Source organism: Pteronotus mesoamericanus, unplaced genomic scaffold, assembly GCF_021234165.1.
Source record: "Pteronotus mesoamericanus isolate MK-2021 breed Mesoamerican mustached bat unplaced genomic scaffold, CSHL_Meso_final scaffold_54, whole genome shotgun sequence".
NCBI classification, from domain to species: Eukaryota; Metazoa; Chordata; class Mammalia; order Chiroptera; family Mormoopidae; genus Pteronotus; species Pteronotus mesoamericanus.
The window spans coordinates 50,319,936-50,335,771 of NW_026555321.1; the positions used below are offsets into that span (position 1 = coordinate 50,319,936).

At 40.8% G+C, this 15,836-nt stretch overlaps 1 pseudogene; it reads left to right on the plus strand.

The window, feature by feature from the left end:
* Positions 1-13,511: 13,511 nt before the first annotated feature.
* Positions 13,512-15,836, plus strand: part of LOC129088145 (small nuclear ribonucleoprotein-associated protein N-like) — a 53,279-nt pseudogene continuing 50,954 nt past the window's right edge.

Here is a 15,836-nt window from a genome sequence, read left to right on the forward strand (position 1 = left end):
CAGAAAACAGGAAAAAAAAAACCCAAAAAAACACCCTAACAAAAACCCAGCGGCGACCTCCTTCAGCTAGGAGCGCAGAGGGAAACGATAGCGAAGACCAGCGCTGGGCATCCGGGAGAAGCAACCTATCTTGTCTGACCCGGTTGCCCGCCACAGCGATCCCGGCGAAGGGCCCTCTCCTCCCGGTTCCCTCCCGACTCCCCGAGTACCCTCGGTAAGGGGATCTTGCAGTCTGCGTGTCTGGATCCCCGCCTGCGCTCTCCTACTCCGGTACTGGGAGGCGCTGAGGTGTGGGCGTGCAGGTGTTCCATTTTCATTAAAATGGCCAACCCGGGCCCCTACTTGGTCTGATAACAAAAACATCCTTGAAGCTGCGTGTTGGTCTTGCGTGGCCACGCTGGGGACAAGACAACGCTCTACCCAGGGGAAGCTGGCCGCCTGACATCCCCACCGAGCTGGGCCACTATTCATTCGGTCACGGGTGAGCGCAGGACTTCTGAGAAATCCCCGCTGGTCCAAACTGCAGCAACTTCGGCACTTTCCGAAAGTGCGATGGGGCCTTTGGAAGGCGGCAGCAGCAGCCCCTCCTCCGTGAGCCTGGTGGAAGGAGACGTCAGTGTGTTTTCAGAAACGGTGGCACAAGGGCGTTCTGCAGAACAGACACTAGCTGGACCTGAAATTTCCCCGCCGTCTAGTTTTGCTTTAATTCCTGCTAACCAGAGACCTGGCAAGAATTAGTTTTCAAACTTGATGAACAAATTAATCTGGGTGGAAAAAGGAAACATCCTTCTTTTGCAGATATCTTTGGGGTTCTTGGAGGCTGTGCCTGACACAGTAACAACTTTCTGATACAGATATTCTCTCTATATTTAAAAGTGTTTTTGAGGGGGAAAAGAATATATTTATGAAAGCCCCCGCCCCCACCCTTCCCCGCCGAAAGGCTGCTAGAAGCAAAATAGTGTAGAGGAAAAGGTTTGAAAAATTGGAATCACAGAACATCGGAGCTGGGTTATGCAGTTAGGATGAGGCCCCAAGTAGCTCTTGCCGCTTCTCTTTGTGGATGCGGAACAACCAACACAGCCAGGACACAGGGCACAGGGCAAAGGGCTGATGATTGGTGGGTGGCACTTAGTTCCTTTTTTGCATTCTTAGCTGGGCATCTTTAAACAAGGCACCGTCTTCCCAGCCATTCATGGGAGCTCTGGATGGGGTTCACTCCTCCTCCACCCTACTCCCCGACTTAATTTTAAATGTGAGGCTCAGAGATATAAACTGACCTCCTCAAGGTCACACAGCCAGACAGTCATAACATTTTTCAGGGTGAGTGGAATCCTGACAGCTCTCCCTAACAGTGCACCTTGAACCCAAGGAGGAGCTGTGGTTGCCTAATCCCTACCAGACAGCAGCATCTACAGAAGTTCCACAGTGAAAACCCTTGAGTTCTCAGATAAAAAGAGAAAAACAATGGGAGGAATCATTTCAACATTCTTTGATGTTATATAGTTTTGAAAAGAGGAGAAATAAAAGTATTGGACAAGAAAATGGGGAAATTTTAATGAAGATTTAGAAAGAATGAAGGATTGTAAATATTGTGATGTATATAGTGAGTATGGATTCAGTCCATATATTTGGAGTTCCTGAAGCATTATCTGTCTTGATATAACTAAGCCAATTCAAGTATAATTTTATGCCCCTGTCCCCTCATATGGCAGGAGTCTTATTCTCAGTCATTTTGGGGATTCATCATTCTTGATTCCTAGGTCTCACTCTGTGCTAAGAGGTGGCTTGGTGGGGGAACTCTGGCTGCTGGACCACAGAGGTGGTCTTGGGGGCACCACTGTCACTGTCCACAGAGGTTGGTTCCAGAGCTTGTGAATGCTTCATTATGAAGCTTGGAAAATAGGGCTCATTTGCTGGGCTGTCTAAGATGCTCCATTGAGCCATTTTTCTCTGGGACTCTGCCATTTCCTCAGGAAACTGCCAAGAAGCTGAACCCTGGTTGTTGTTGCTACTGACTCCACAGGACCCTTTCCTTAGCGCCTCTCCAAGACCCCTCTCCAACCCCATCCTCTTTGCCTCTACCCTCAAAAAAGATAGGCTCAGTCTACTTTCTGCCTTGCCACAAAATTTTGTTAGGGGCTTAGTAGTCTAGAACCTGCTATCTGCTTAAATGAAGAAAAGAGTAAAGGAAAAATATATAGAGAGAAAAAAAATGAGTATGTCACACTATTTATGTTCCAGTCCCATGAACACAGGATTTTGTTCCTGGACAAGACTCTGAAATTATTCATCTTAAGTCCCTTATTTTGCAAACCAAGAGACAAAATAATTGAGCTGGTCAGTGTGAAAGGCAGGATATAAAAAGAAAATTTTCCACGAGGATAAGTTCACATCTTAAATGTGTCTCAGTAGTTTATACTTCAACTAATTCCAGGCAAAATTGCTTTTAAGTTAAAAATAAAAATCCTTTTGTCAAGTGAATAAACATCCCCAATCTTACCTGTTTCATGTGCTTAGATTTAGGGATGAGGGATTTCTCAGAGTAGTTCACTTGTTTCCTAAAGAATTATCTTTGTTGGCTATAACATGCTCTTTGAGATTGTTTTCCTCAGTAACGTTGCCATAAGGAAGGGTTTATGTGATTGTTGGTAGTGCAAGCAGATACTGAAACATGTCTCTCTGGGGAGTTGTTTTCTTAACTGGTTTCACCACTCAGATATCAGCATCCCTCAGCAATAAGATAAAAACACTATAAGCTCCACCCCTGCCCTAGGTTGGCAATTAATATCTGAATATTCTTCAATTAATCATATTTGATTCACTTACAAATTTAGTGAACTGAATGAAAATGTGGACTTATTTGATACTGAAGGTAGCAGTCAGCTTACAAATTCTTGGGTGTGCATCTCCTCTGCAGCCGAGATGGAATCTAAGGCAGGTGTCCCATACAGCTAAGAGATCTTGTGAATATCATCAAACACCTCAAAGTGGACATTTTGTGGCGTCCATTTGGCTTAAGAAGTGGGAAGCATTCCATAACAGGGCTTGTGAAGCCAAGGGAGGAGGGAGAGAGGTAAGAGATGGTGCTAAGAATGATCTCGTTGCCCCTTCTCCATGCTCACAGCTGGACTGTGAGAACCAGAGCAAATTCTAGGCAAAGAACTTACTATGTAGGAACTTATTATGTAGGCCTGATATGACTAGCTTTCTCCTAAGTGAGAATCAAATATAAAAATAATGGATGCCTGCTTTTATTTGGCATTATATTTGGCCAAGTACTGATAAAAACCTTATCTTGTCAGCCCTCACAATCATTCTATGAAGTCAGCATTGCTGCTATACCCATTTCACAAATGGGGGAGCTAAGCACAAAGGAGTTGGTACTAGCTTTAGGTCAAAGAGCAGCTGTTACTAGGACTCATGTCTCTCTGACTATCCAGGCAGCAGCCTTCCCATGCAGGAGACATTATACCTGCACATTGTGCCCTCCATGGTAGAGAACATCTCATGACAAATTCAGCTGATAATAGACTCAATATGAATTTGGGACTATTTGGCCTCCTTGGACTTCAGACTTAACTACATGTGCCAATTTGCTCGGGGCATTGTGAAAGAGTATTTCTCAATTCCACTTAATAACAGTTTAAGTCTTAAAAACACCCCTCAGGAATTATTTTAATGACTTCCAAAAACAACATATGAGATGATGTCCAGAAGAATGGAGGGAAAATTAAAATATGTGTGGAGAATGGAGGAAAGCATACAGATAACATATACCTGGCATGCATGAGGATGTTGTGGCCACCCTGTATAAAAATGAACACAAGACATGTGAGAACCCACATTTATAGACCCATCTTATCATTCACTCACTTATTTATTGATTCAACAATTTCTTATTGAGCACTTATCACATGCAATTAAAAGCATGAATTCAAGCCAGACTGCTTGGATTGGAAATCCGGCTCTGCATCTTACTGTCTGCATGATCTTGGGTACATTACTTAGTCTTTTACTGCCTTAGTTTTCTCATCTACAAAATGGGAATTACTCTCTCTATAATTCTCAGGTTCCTAAATCATAGTGAGGATTACATGAGTTAAATATTAAGTGAGCTCATATACGTTGCTGGGGCCAAAATCTTACGAGCATTTTTCATTTTACTCTTTCCCCTTTCTCCCTGCCACCCATACATAATCCTAAATCCATCTACTTTTCTCAGTTCCACTGCTACTTTGTCCTTGCCTCCACTTTTACTTTCCTGGACCATCACGATGACCATGCTTTTGCTTCTTTCTCATCTATTCTTCACAGTAATCAGATAAACTTTAGTAAAACATAGATCATCACATTGTGCCTTTCAAAACCCTCCCATTGGTTTTCCATTGTATGCAGAAGAAAGTCCAAACTTCTTACCATGTTCGAGGTAGAGAGTTACCAGGTAAAAAACACTTCCCAGTTAAATCTGAATTCCAGGAAAACAGAATAAATGTTTACTGTAAGTGTGCCCCAAATATTGCATGGGGCATAGTTATAGTATTAATACTACAAATTATTCACTGCTTACCTGAAATTCCAATTTAACTGAGTGTCTGGAATTTATTTATTTATTTCCAAATCTGATAGCCTTACTGAGGAGGGCATCTGAGATGGAGCTCTGCTCATCAAATCGCACTCACTCTCCCAGGCTTATAGGCTTTTCCTCCATATCTCTTCCTCTCTCCTGTCTAAAGGATTTCTCCTTGCTCTTCTGCTTAGAATCTTCTGCTCCTATGTATTCCCATGACTGACTGCATCTTGTTACTCAGGTCTTCCCTCAAATGTCATTTCCTCCAAAAGACCTTACCTGACCACTCAACCTTTACTTGAGGAGTGCAGGGGAAAGGTGATTCTTTCTTTCTTTCTTTTATTATTTCAGTCAGGTTTATTGAGGTATAAGTGTCTTGGCGAGCTTGGGCTGCTATAACAAAATAGCATGGCCTAGATGGCTTATTAACAAAGAAATTTAATTCTCACAATATTTTTTTGTTTTTATATTTATTTTTATTTATTTTTAATATATTTTTAATTAATTAATTTATTTTTCCAAACATTTGTCTCTGCCTTCCCCCCAACACTTTCCCCTGCCCCTCCCCCCTTTCCCTCCCTCAATCCTTCCCCATTTTGGTTTTGTCCATGTCTTTGCTATATGTTCCTTGACTTGCCCCTTCCCTTCCTTTTCCCCTGCCCACCCCTCCCTCCTTCCCTCTTGTCTCTGTTGGTTTCTTTTCCTTTTGGTGGTGCTGGTCTTATTTTCCTTGCACCTTTGTTTTGTTAGTTAGGTTCTGCTTATAGGTGAGATCATATGGTATTTGTCTTTTGCCCCCTGGCTTATTTTGTTTAGCACAATGCTCTCTAGTTCCATCCATGCTGTCGTGAAGTTTAGTAGTTCTTTTTTTCTTTCTGCTGCATAGTATTTCATTGTGTAAATGTACCATAGTTTTTTGATCAAGTCATTTACTGATGGGCATTTAGGTTGCTTCCAACACTTGGCTATTGTAAATTGTGCTGCTATGAACATTGGGGTGCATAGGTTCTTTTGAATTGGCATTTTGGTATTCTTAGCGTATAGTCCGAGCATGGGAATCACTGGATCAAAAGGCAGTTCCATTTTCAGCTTTTTGAGGAAATTCCACACTGCTTTCCACAGTGGGTGCACCAGTCTGCATTCCCACCAACAGTGGACTAGGGTTCCCTTTTCTCCACAGCCTCGCCAGCACCTGTTGTGTGTTGATCTTTTTATGATGGCCATTCTGACCAGTGTGAGGTGGTATCTCATTGTGGTTTTGATCTGCATTTCTCTGATGTCTAGTGATGCCGAGCACCTTTTCAAATGTCTCTGCACCCTCTGTATATCTTCCTTGGAAAAGCGTCTGCCCAGGTCCTTTGCCCATTTTTTGATTGGATCATTTGTCTTCTTGTAGTGGAGTCATGTGAGTTCTTTATATATCTTGAAGATCAAACCTCTATCTGATGTATCATTAGCAAATACATTTTCCCATGCGGTTGGCTCGCTTTTCATTTTGCTGATGTTTTCTTTAGCCATGCAGAAGCTTCTTATTTTGATGAGGTCCTACTTGTTTATTCTTTCCTTTATGTCCCTTCCTTTAGGAGACATATCAGTGAAAAAATTGTTGCGTGGGATATCTGAAAGTTTCCTGCCAATATTTTCCTCTAGGACTTTGATGGTGTTGCAACTTATATTTAAGTCTTCTATCCATCTTGAGTTTATTTTTGTGTATGGTGTCAGCTGATGATCCAATTTCAATTCTTTGCATGTAGCTGTCCAGCTCTCCCAACACCATTTGTTGAAGAGGCTACTATTGCTCCATTTTATGCTTCTGCCCCCTTTATCAAATATTGGTTGCCCAGATAGACCTGGGCTTATTTCTGGGCTTTCTATTCTGTTCCACTGGTCTATGGGTCTTTTCTTGTGTCAGTACCAGATTGTTTTGAGTATAGTGGCTTTGTAATATAGTTTGATGTCCAGCATTGTGATCCCTCCTACTTTGTTTTTCCTTCTCAAATTTGCTGCGGCTATTTGGGGTCGTTTATGGTTCCACATAAATTTTTGAAATGTCTGTTCTATTTCTGTGAAATACGTCATTGGTATCTTAATAGTGATTGCATTGAATCTATAAATTGCTTTGGGTAGTATGGACATTTTGATGATATTAATTATTCCAATCCATGAGCATAGTATATGCTTCCATTTATTTGTGTCTTCCTTAATTTCTTTCTTCAATGTTGTATAGTTTTCCTCATACAGTTCTTTTACCTCCTTGATTACATTTATTCCTAGCTGCTTTATTTTTCTTGCTGCTATATCGAATGATATTTTTTTTCTGATTTCTTCTTCTTCTATTTCATTGCTGGTGTACAAAAATGCCTTTGATCTCTGAATATTGACTTTGTATTCTGCTGTTTTGCCAAATTCACTAATTAGATTGCGTAGTTTTTTGGCAGAGTACAGCATTTTCTATGTACACTATCATGTCATCTGCAAACAATGATAGCTTTACTTCCTCCTTTCCTATTTGAATGCCTTTTACTTCTTTTTCTTGTCTGACCGCTGTGACTAGGACTTCTGATACCATGTTGAAAAGAAATAGTGAAAGCAGACATCCTTATATTCCTGATCTTAGTGGGAAAGCTTTTAGTTTTTGCTCATTGAGTATGATGTTGGCTGTAGGTTTTTCATATATGGTCTTTATTACATTGAGGAATGCCCCATTTACTCCCATTTTGCTGAGTGTTTTGATCATAAATGGGTGCTGTACCTTATCAAATGTGTTTTCTGCATCTATCGAGATGATCATGTGGTTTTTGTCTTTTCTTTTATTTATGTGATGTATTACATTTATTGATTTTCATATATTGAACAATCCCTGCATGCCTGGGATGAATCCCACTGGATCATGGTGGATAATCTTTTTAATGTGTTGCTGGATGAGGTTTGCCAATATTTTTTTGAGGATTTTAGCATCTATGTTCATCAGCGAAATTGGCCTGTAGTTTTCTTTCTTTGTAGTGTCTTTATCTGGTTTTGGGATTACGGTGATGCTGGCCTCATAAAGAGTCTGAGAGTCTTCCCTCCTCTTGGATGTTTTGGAATAGTCTGAGGACAGTGGTTAGCTCTTCCTTAAATGTTTTGTAAAATTTCCCTGTGAAACCATCCGGCCCAGGGCTTTTGAGTGTCAGGAGATTCTTGATTACTGCTTCAATTTCCCCAGCTGTTATTGGTGTGTCAAGCTTTCTGTTTCTTCCTCCTTCAGTGTTGGAAGATTATACTTTTGTAGAAATATGTCTATTTCATCAAGGTTTTCAAATTTATTGGTATATAATTTTTCATAGTAGTTTCTGACAATCCTTTGTATTTCTGTGGTATCAGTTGTTACTTCTCCTCTTTCGTTTCTGATATTATTTATTTGGGTCTCTCCCTTTTTTTTCTTGATGAGTCTTCTTAAAGGCTTGTTGATTTTATTTATCTTTTCAAAGAACCAGCTTCTGGATTGGTTACCCTTTGAATTTTTCTTTTCGTCTCTATGTCATTCAGTTCTGCTCTAATCTTGACTATCTCCTTCCCTCTACTTGCTCTGGGATTTATTTGTTGTTGTTTCTCTAGTTCTTGAAGTTGTAGTGTTAGGTCTTTTATTTGAAATGTTTCTATCTTTTTTCAGTAGGCCTGTATTGCTATGAACTTCCCTCTCAGGACTGCCTTTGCTGTGTCCCATAGATTTTGGACTGCTGTCTGTTCATTTTCATTTGTTTCCAGAAACTTTTTGATTTCTTCTCTTATCGCATTATTGACTCACTCATTGTTTAATAGTCTACTGTTCAGTCTCCATGAGTTTGCAAGTTTTTGAAGTTTCTCTTTGAGGTTGATTTCCAGTTTCAATCCCTTGTGGTATGAGAAAAAGCTTGGTATTATTTCAATTTTCCTGAATTTGCTGAGGCTTGCTTTGTGTCCTATCATGTGGTCTATCTTTGAAAAACTTCCATGAGCATTTCAAAAGAATGTGTATTTTGCTTCTTTGGGATGAAAATTTCTATATATGTCATAAGTCTATTTGATTCAGTGCGTCATTCAGCTCCATAATATTATTGTTTATGTTTTGTTTGAAAGATCTGTCCATTTTTGACAATGGGGTGTTGAAATCCCCTACTATCAGTGTGTTGCTGTCTATATCTTTTTTGAAGTCGTCAAAGATTTTCCTTATATATTTGGGTGCTCCTATATTGGGTGCATATAAGTTTACAATGTTAATGTCTTCTTGATAGATTCTTCCTTTAAATAGAATAAAGTGTCCTTCTGGTCTCTTTTTATGGCCTTTGTGTTGAAATCTAGTTTGTCTGATATATGTATTGCTACCCCTGCATTCTTCTCTTGCCCATTTGCCTGGAATATTTTTTTCCTTCCCTTTACTTTCAGTCTGTGTAGGTCTTTTGCTCTGAGGTGAGTCTCTGGTAGGTAGCATATGGGTGGGTTATGTTTTCTTATACATTCAGCTGTCCTGTGTCTTTTGATTGGGGCATTTAGTCCATTTACATTGAGAGTTATTATTGATAGAAACTTATTCATTTCTTCTCTTTTTACCTGTGTTTTTCTTCTTCTCACTTTTTTCCTTCATCTCCTTAAACCAGTCCCTTTAGCATATCTTGTAGTGCTGGTTTGGTGGAGACATATTCTTTTAGCCTTCTTTTGTCTGGGAAACTCCTTATTTCCCCTTCTATTTTAATTGAGAGCCTTGCTGGGTAGAGCAGCCTTGGTTGTAGGCCCTTGCTTTTCATTCCTTGGAATATTTGTTGCCATTCCTTTCTGGCTTGTAGTGTTTCAGTTGAGAAGTTAGGTGCTAGCCATATCAGGACTCCCTTGTACGTTACTCCCTGTTTCTCCCTTGCTGCCTTGAGGATTCTCTCTTTGTCTTTGGTATTTGCCATTTTAATGATGATGTGTCTTGGAGTGGGCCTCATTGGGTCCCTCTTGAGTGGGGCCCTCTGTGCTTCCTGGATCCATGAGACATTTTCTCTCCTTAAATTGGGGAAATTTTCCATCTTACTTTTTCAAAGAAGTTCTTTATCCCTTGCTCCTCTTCTTCTCCTCGTATTCCTATTATGCAGATATTGTGTTTCTGGTTGTCCTGCATTTCCCTAAATGTCTCTTCATTCTTTTTGAGTCTTTTTTCCATTTCTTATTCTTTCTGGGAGCTTTTTTCTACCTTATCCTCCATCTCGCTGATCTGATCCTCAACTTCATCGAGCCTGCTTTTTATTCCTTCTACTGTGTTCCTCAATTAGAAATGGTATTCTTCATATCCTCTTGTGTCTTCTTGATAGTTTCTATGTCTTTTTCCAGGTTGATATAATTTTCTGTAAGATCCTGATAGTTCCTCTGCAGTTTCTCATAGTTATCTTTGAGCTGGCTGAGCTCATTGAGCTTCCTTAGAGCCGTTGTTTTGAATTCAATATCTGATAGTTCCCTTGCCTCTATTTCATTTAGCTCTCTATGTGGGGATTCCTTCTTTCCCCTCATTTGGTGGGAACTTCTTTTTATTCCCATTTTTGTGAGAGTCTATTATTTTTTATTTATTTATCTATTTATTTTTGCTTCTGCTTCAATTGATCCATCTAGATTTCCTGACTTTGTGGATTAAACTTCTAAGGTAAGTAGGCGGGTCTTTTTATTTATTTATTTATTTATTTATTTATTTATTTATTTATTTATTCTTTACTTTTCTTTCTGGGTCTGCCTCTGATGATGTCAGTTGTGGACCCTATCTGTCCTTGGGTCATTTGTTTGTGTCTTCCAGGAATCTACTGTCTGTGTCTGACTCCTGCTTTTGGCAGCTGTGTGATCCCTTCAGCCAGGGATCCATTATTTCTGCAGATGACTCTGCACTCTCAAGTAGGCTCACTTGAGCACATTTGCAGGCCTGGGCAGGATCCCCCACCGGCTGGGCACACCCGTGCTCTGGCCTGGGCCGGTGGCCTCGCCATCCGCGGGCTGGCGTACTCGCCCGACCTCATATGCTTGTCTGCCACTGGGCACATGCCCCAGCACTGGTCAGTTTAGGGTTTTCTGTTGTGTGCTTTCCCCACTTTTGGCTCTTCAGGGGCGTGGCCTGCCTGCTCAAAATGGAGACTATGGAAACAGGAAGAAGTCAGCTCCAAACTCTCTGGTTAATCTTGTCTCCAGTCTCTCCCCAAGGGTCTCTGGGCAGCTCTGTGACCCCTTAGGCTAGGGATCCACTATTTCTGTGGACTGTAATCACACACCTTCTGGCTCCTCTGCTGCTTCTGCTTCTTTGGGGGCATGACCTGCACAGATGGGGACTATGGAATAGGGAGGGACTCTGCTCCAGGGATTTCAGATAATCCTCCAGTTCTTTCCCCAACCCCTCCGCCTCCATTCTCTCCTCAAGGGTCTCTATGCAGCTGTGTGTCCTCTTTGTCCAGGGATCCTCTATTTCTTCCAGCCAGTCTGCACTCAGCCCCTAGACCACACACACACATGCAAGCTGTGTGAGGAGCATGCAAAAGGCAGGTTAATTGATTCTCTTATGTCTGGGCGAGGTGGTAGCTGCAGAGTGGGAGGTGAGTTATGACTGGGGCTCTGCTGGCCACCATCTCTGTTCTCTTCACAAAGTTTTCCTCGCCAATCTTTTCTCAGGCACCAGCCCACTCTGCTGCTGCCTCTACCCAGAGATCAAGGAAGGTGGCTGCCACTGCAAATTTTTGCATGGCCCTTTAAATGTCTCTTTACATCTCCAGCCTCCTGTCTGTCAGAGAGCGCCCCTAAGCTTTTTGGGGTTGCATTTTGTCTGTGCGTTTTCCTGGTTTCAGCTGCTGTAGTCTAGGGGTCTCTCTTTATGGTTCCGATGCTGTTCTTCTCAGGGAGATCCAACTGGCTGTTTCAATGTCCCTCTGGTGCTGGTGCCCGTGGGCACCCAGCCCACCCTCTCAAGCCTCCACCACAATTCTCACCTGTTTCGATGTGTGAAAGTTGATCCCACTCTCCGTCTGAGGCTCCAAGGCTCCTCTACCTCTATTGTTCCATTGTTTTCCAGGTAATTTCTCTACTATTTAGTCGCAATTCCAGTTTGGTCTTGGGAGGTCTGCATGACTCCCATTCACTCCTCCGGCATCTTTTTTCCTACTTCTCACAATTCTTAAGACTAGAAGTCCGAGACCAAGGCATCAGCAAATTCCATGTCTGGTGAGGACTTGCTTCCTTGTTCCTGTCTTCTTGCTGTGTCCTCAACATGCTGGGAGGAATAGGGAGAATTCTGGGGACTTTTTGATAAGGGCACTAATCCCATTCATGAGGGCTCCACCCTCATGATCCAATTGCCTCCCAAAAGTCCAACCTCTAAATACTATTACATTGGGAATTAGGTTTTAACATATTAATTTGCCAGGGGCACAAATATTCTGTTTATGGCCTTCATATACAATAAAATTCTTTCTTTTTTGGTGTACGATTCTATCAGCTTTGACAAATGCAAATGCTCATGTAACCATCAACACTATCAAGATATAGAACAGTTTCTTCACCCCCCAAAATTGCTCATGCTCCTTTCCAGTCAACCATTGCCCCTATTCTCAAACCCTGGCAACCACTGACCCCTTGTCTGCTGCCTGTCCAGTTTTGCCTTTTCAGGAATGACATCATAATGGAATCATACAAAATATAGCCTTTTGAATCTGGATTCACCCATTTAGCACAGTGCATTTGAGGTTTATTCATGTTGTTGCCTGTGTGAAACTTAGTTCCTTTTTATTGCAGAATGACGCTTCATTGTATAGATAAACCACTGCTTGTTTATCTGTTTACCAGATGAAGAAAATTTGGGGTTATTTTCAGTTTTATGAATAAAGCCACATGAACAAAGCAAATGGTTATGACACATGTTTATTTGTACACAGGTTTTTGTGTGAGTCTAAGTTTTTATTTCTCTAAGTACCTAGGAATGGAATTGCTGGTTCGTAAGGTGAGTATGCTTTTAACCCCATAAAAAACTATCAAAATATTTTCCAAAGTGGTAGTGCTATTTAGCATTCCCATCAGCCACATGAGGTTACAGTCATTCTGTAACCTCATCAGCCATATTGTTAGCTTTTTAAAAAGGCATTTTAATACTTGCATTGTAGAGTCGCATTGTGGTTTTCATTTTTATTTTCCCTAATTGGTTAACTTTTTACTTGACCATCTTTTTTTGTGCTTAATCACTATCTGCATATCTTCTTTGATGGACTGTTCAATTTTTTGGTCCACTTTAAAAATAGGTCACTTGTTTTCTTGTAATGAGTTTTGAGAGAACTTTCTATATTCTGAATACAAGTCTTTAATAGATACAGATTTTGCGAGTACTTTCTCCTTGTCTGTGGCTTTATTCATTTTCTTCTTGGCTGACCACTGAATCTTCAGTAACTTCTTCGCTATAACATTCAAGTGCAGGATGGTTTTATCAGGTCCACACTGCTTACCCCTTTCTGAAATGATCTTGTTCGTTATGGGGCACTGATCACAACACAAGTGTCACAGGGACAGGGACCTCTATCTGAATCACCACTGTATTTTCAGGACTTAGATCTGTACCTGGCACATAATAGGTACACAAAAAATACTTGTTGAATAAATAGTAATTACATCCACTAATACTTCCTGAGTACTTACTAGGTTCTTGGCACTCTGCTAATTACTTCTTATGAATTATCTCATTTAAACCTCAAAATAATGCTGTGAGATATGTTCTATTATTGCCTCCATTTAATAAGGATGTGCTAAAAAATAATGACAAATAATATGGTGGTCATTAAGCTATCTTAGCTCCAAGTCTTCCATACTCTGCTTTGTGATGTTGGGGCTAGGACTCTTTCAAGCCCCACCCGTGTTTGACCATCCACTTCCTGTTAGGTATGCAAGTAGGAGACACTAGAGGGACCTGGGAAGATGGAGGAGGGAGAAGGACATGCTGATGCTGGTTTTGCTTGCTGTTGCTGCTCGCATCTCTCCAGTATGGGCTTTAAACTTGGCACAGTCCATTGGTTCCAGTAGCAGGAGTTGGTTCTACGTAGCATATATTTCCATTACCAGAACCAGGTGTGCCAAACTCTCTCAGAGACACCAGAACCTGCAGGTATCCCCTCTTCAAAAGACAGTTCCAGTGATGTGGGTCTCCTCCCACAAGCCTCTATGTTCCCTACCTCCCCTTCTTTCTCTTAATTGGTTCTTAATAGAACCTCTTTCTTCCCCCAACACTTGGGGTGGTAGCAAGCTTCCTTCAGTACTACTTCTGTACTAGTACTAGTGTTCCTTTTCTGCCTTTCTGTTTTCTTATACAGGTTAATAATACTTTCTGTTGAAATGATTGATATCTAACTGATGCTGGAAACTGGGTACAAACAATCAATGAGCATCAGATTGATAGCCAAGCAGGAGTGTGATGTTTACTAAATTAGCTTCAATGGAAGGAAGAAAGAAATGCCTCTAGAGAGAAAAAAAATAAAGCAAAGACCAATTTGGCAGTTATTATTAAAATCTACTACAGTACATTCCCAGAAGACTGGAACATATTATATGACTTTGGCAACTCCCACATGGAGCCGAGAAGGGACCATTCTTAGAAAAGTGATGTTGGAATAAACAATCCAATAAATGTTCTTTGCATTATTGTTTCAGATCCAACCCGAGTACGGCTTCTTGCATGAAACCTACTGTGGCAGACGCCATCAGATGCTCTCTAGAACTGCAAAGCTCCTTATTTCTAGTCAGGGTTCCATGAGAGATTATGGAAGAGCCAGAATTATAGTCTCACAGTGTGGCTATGTAAGGGAACAGGGGGTGTGTACTTATGACCTAGTTCTGGCCAATGAACTAGAAGAAAGCATTTCTAGAAGAGATGTCTGGAGAAAAGTTTGTTGAGAGATGCAAAGACACTGCTCATTAAAAGCATCCTTCTTTTCTTTGCTGTTCTATATACCTCCTGCTTCCTGGTCTTGAGTGTAGCTGAGATGCTTGGAGCTGTGGTTGCCATTTTGGACAACAATGTGACATGCCCAAAGATGAAGAACAACTGAGGATGACAGGAAGAAACTATGTCGTTGATGACATTGTTGGGATGCTAAATCAACCTAGGAATAGACAGATTCAGACTTCTTGCTAAGAAAGTAAACCACTGTTCAGGTTTCTGTTTCTTGTATCTAACTGCATTTTACCTGGTACACCACTGAGCGCCCCCCCCCCCCACCAGCTGGAAGTACATTTATCTTGAATCATTAATCCTTTTTATGAATTTCTCTATAATTTTACTATAGGGTCTGATTAACTTTTATATATTAAAAAGTTTTATAAATGTACCTATTTTTTCTTATTACACATACATGCAATCATTCTACATGCATGCTTCTGTTGATCTTTTCACATGTGTTTTGAAGATCTTTTTTTTGTTCTACACACAGATATACCTTATCTACTTAGCCTTTAATAGTATAGATTTATCAGAATTTATTTAATTATTCATTACTAAAGAACATTTGTGTTGTTCCAGTTTCTGCACATTACATAAATTCCACAATTAGTGTACATACTTCTTTCTACCAATGTGCAAGTGGGATAGACACCAAGATGTAGACTGTCTGGCTAAATAAATTAACACATTTAGAAATTTAATAGGCTATACCAAATGACCTCTAATTAGGTAGTAATAATCAATAGAAGTTAAAATCTTGCAACTGCTCTTTCTTTGACTTCGTTTATCTTCTCAGGTATGGAAAATAGCAGTAAGGAGCCTTCCAGCTGGTCAGAACAGTGCATTGCCCTGGTTTGTTACCTGCCACATTCTATCCCATGTATGGGACAGTGAGACGATGAGTGGCAAGAGCACAAGTTTAACCAGCCAACCAGTGGCTCTGGCATAGTCCAGCTGTGTGACCAAAGCAATGGTACTAGGCTTCTTTGAGCTTTTGTTTCCTTAGTTGTGAAACTGGATAAGAAAACTTCCAGGATACTGAGGCAGCAGATATTGTTTAACCAACCTATTCACCTTACAATGTTCTCCTCCCTCTATCCTTTCCTGTCTTTCTTCAGTCCTTAGAGATCTATGGGAAACTTACTGTATTTATACCCCACATAGGACTGGTGTGGTGAGTTTGAAATAAAAATGAGCATTGATCTTCTGTAAAGAATTTCATCCTCTGCTACTGTTTGCTTCTACACATTGGTGGATGTGTCAAATTCTTCTCTGAATCAGGCCAGCATTCTGAGCAAATCCTACCCATATTAGGTTCCCAATTAG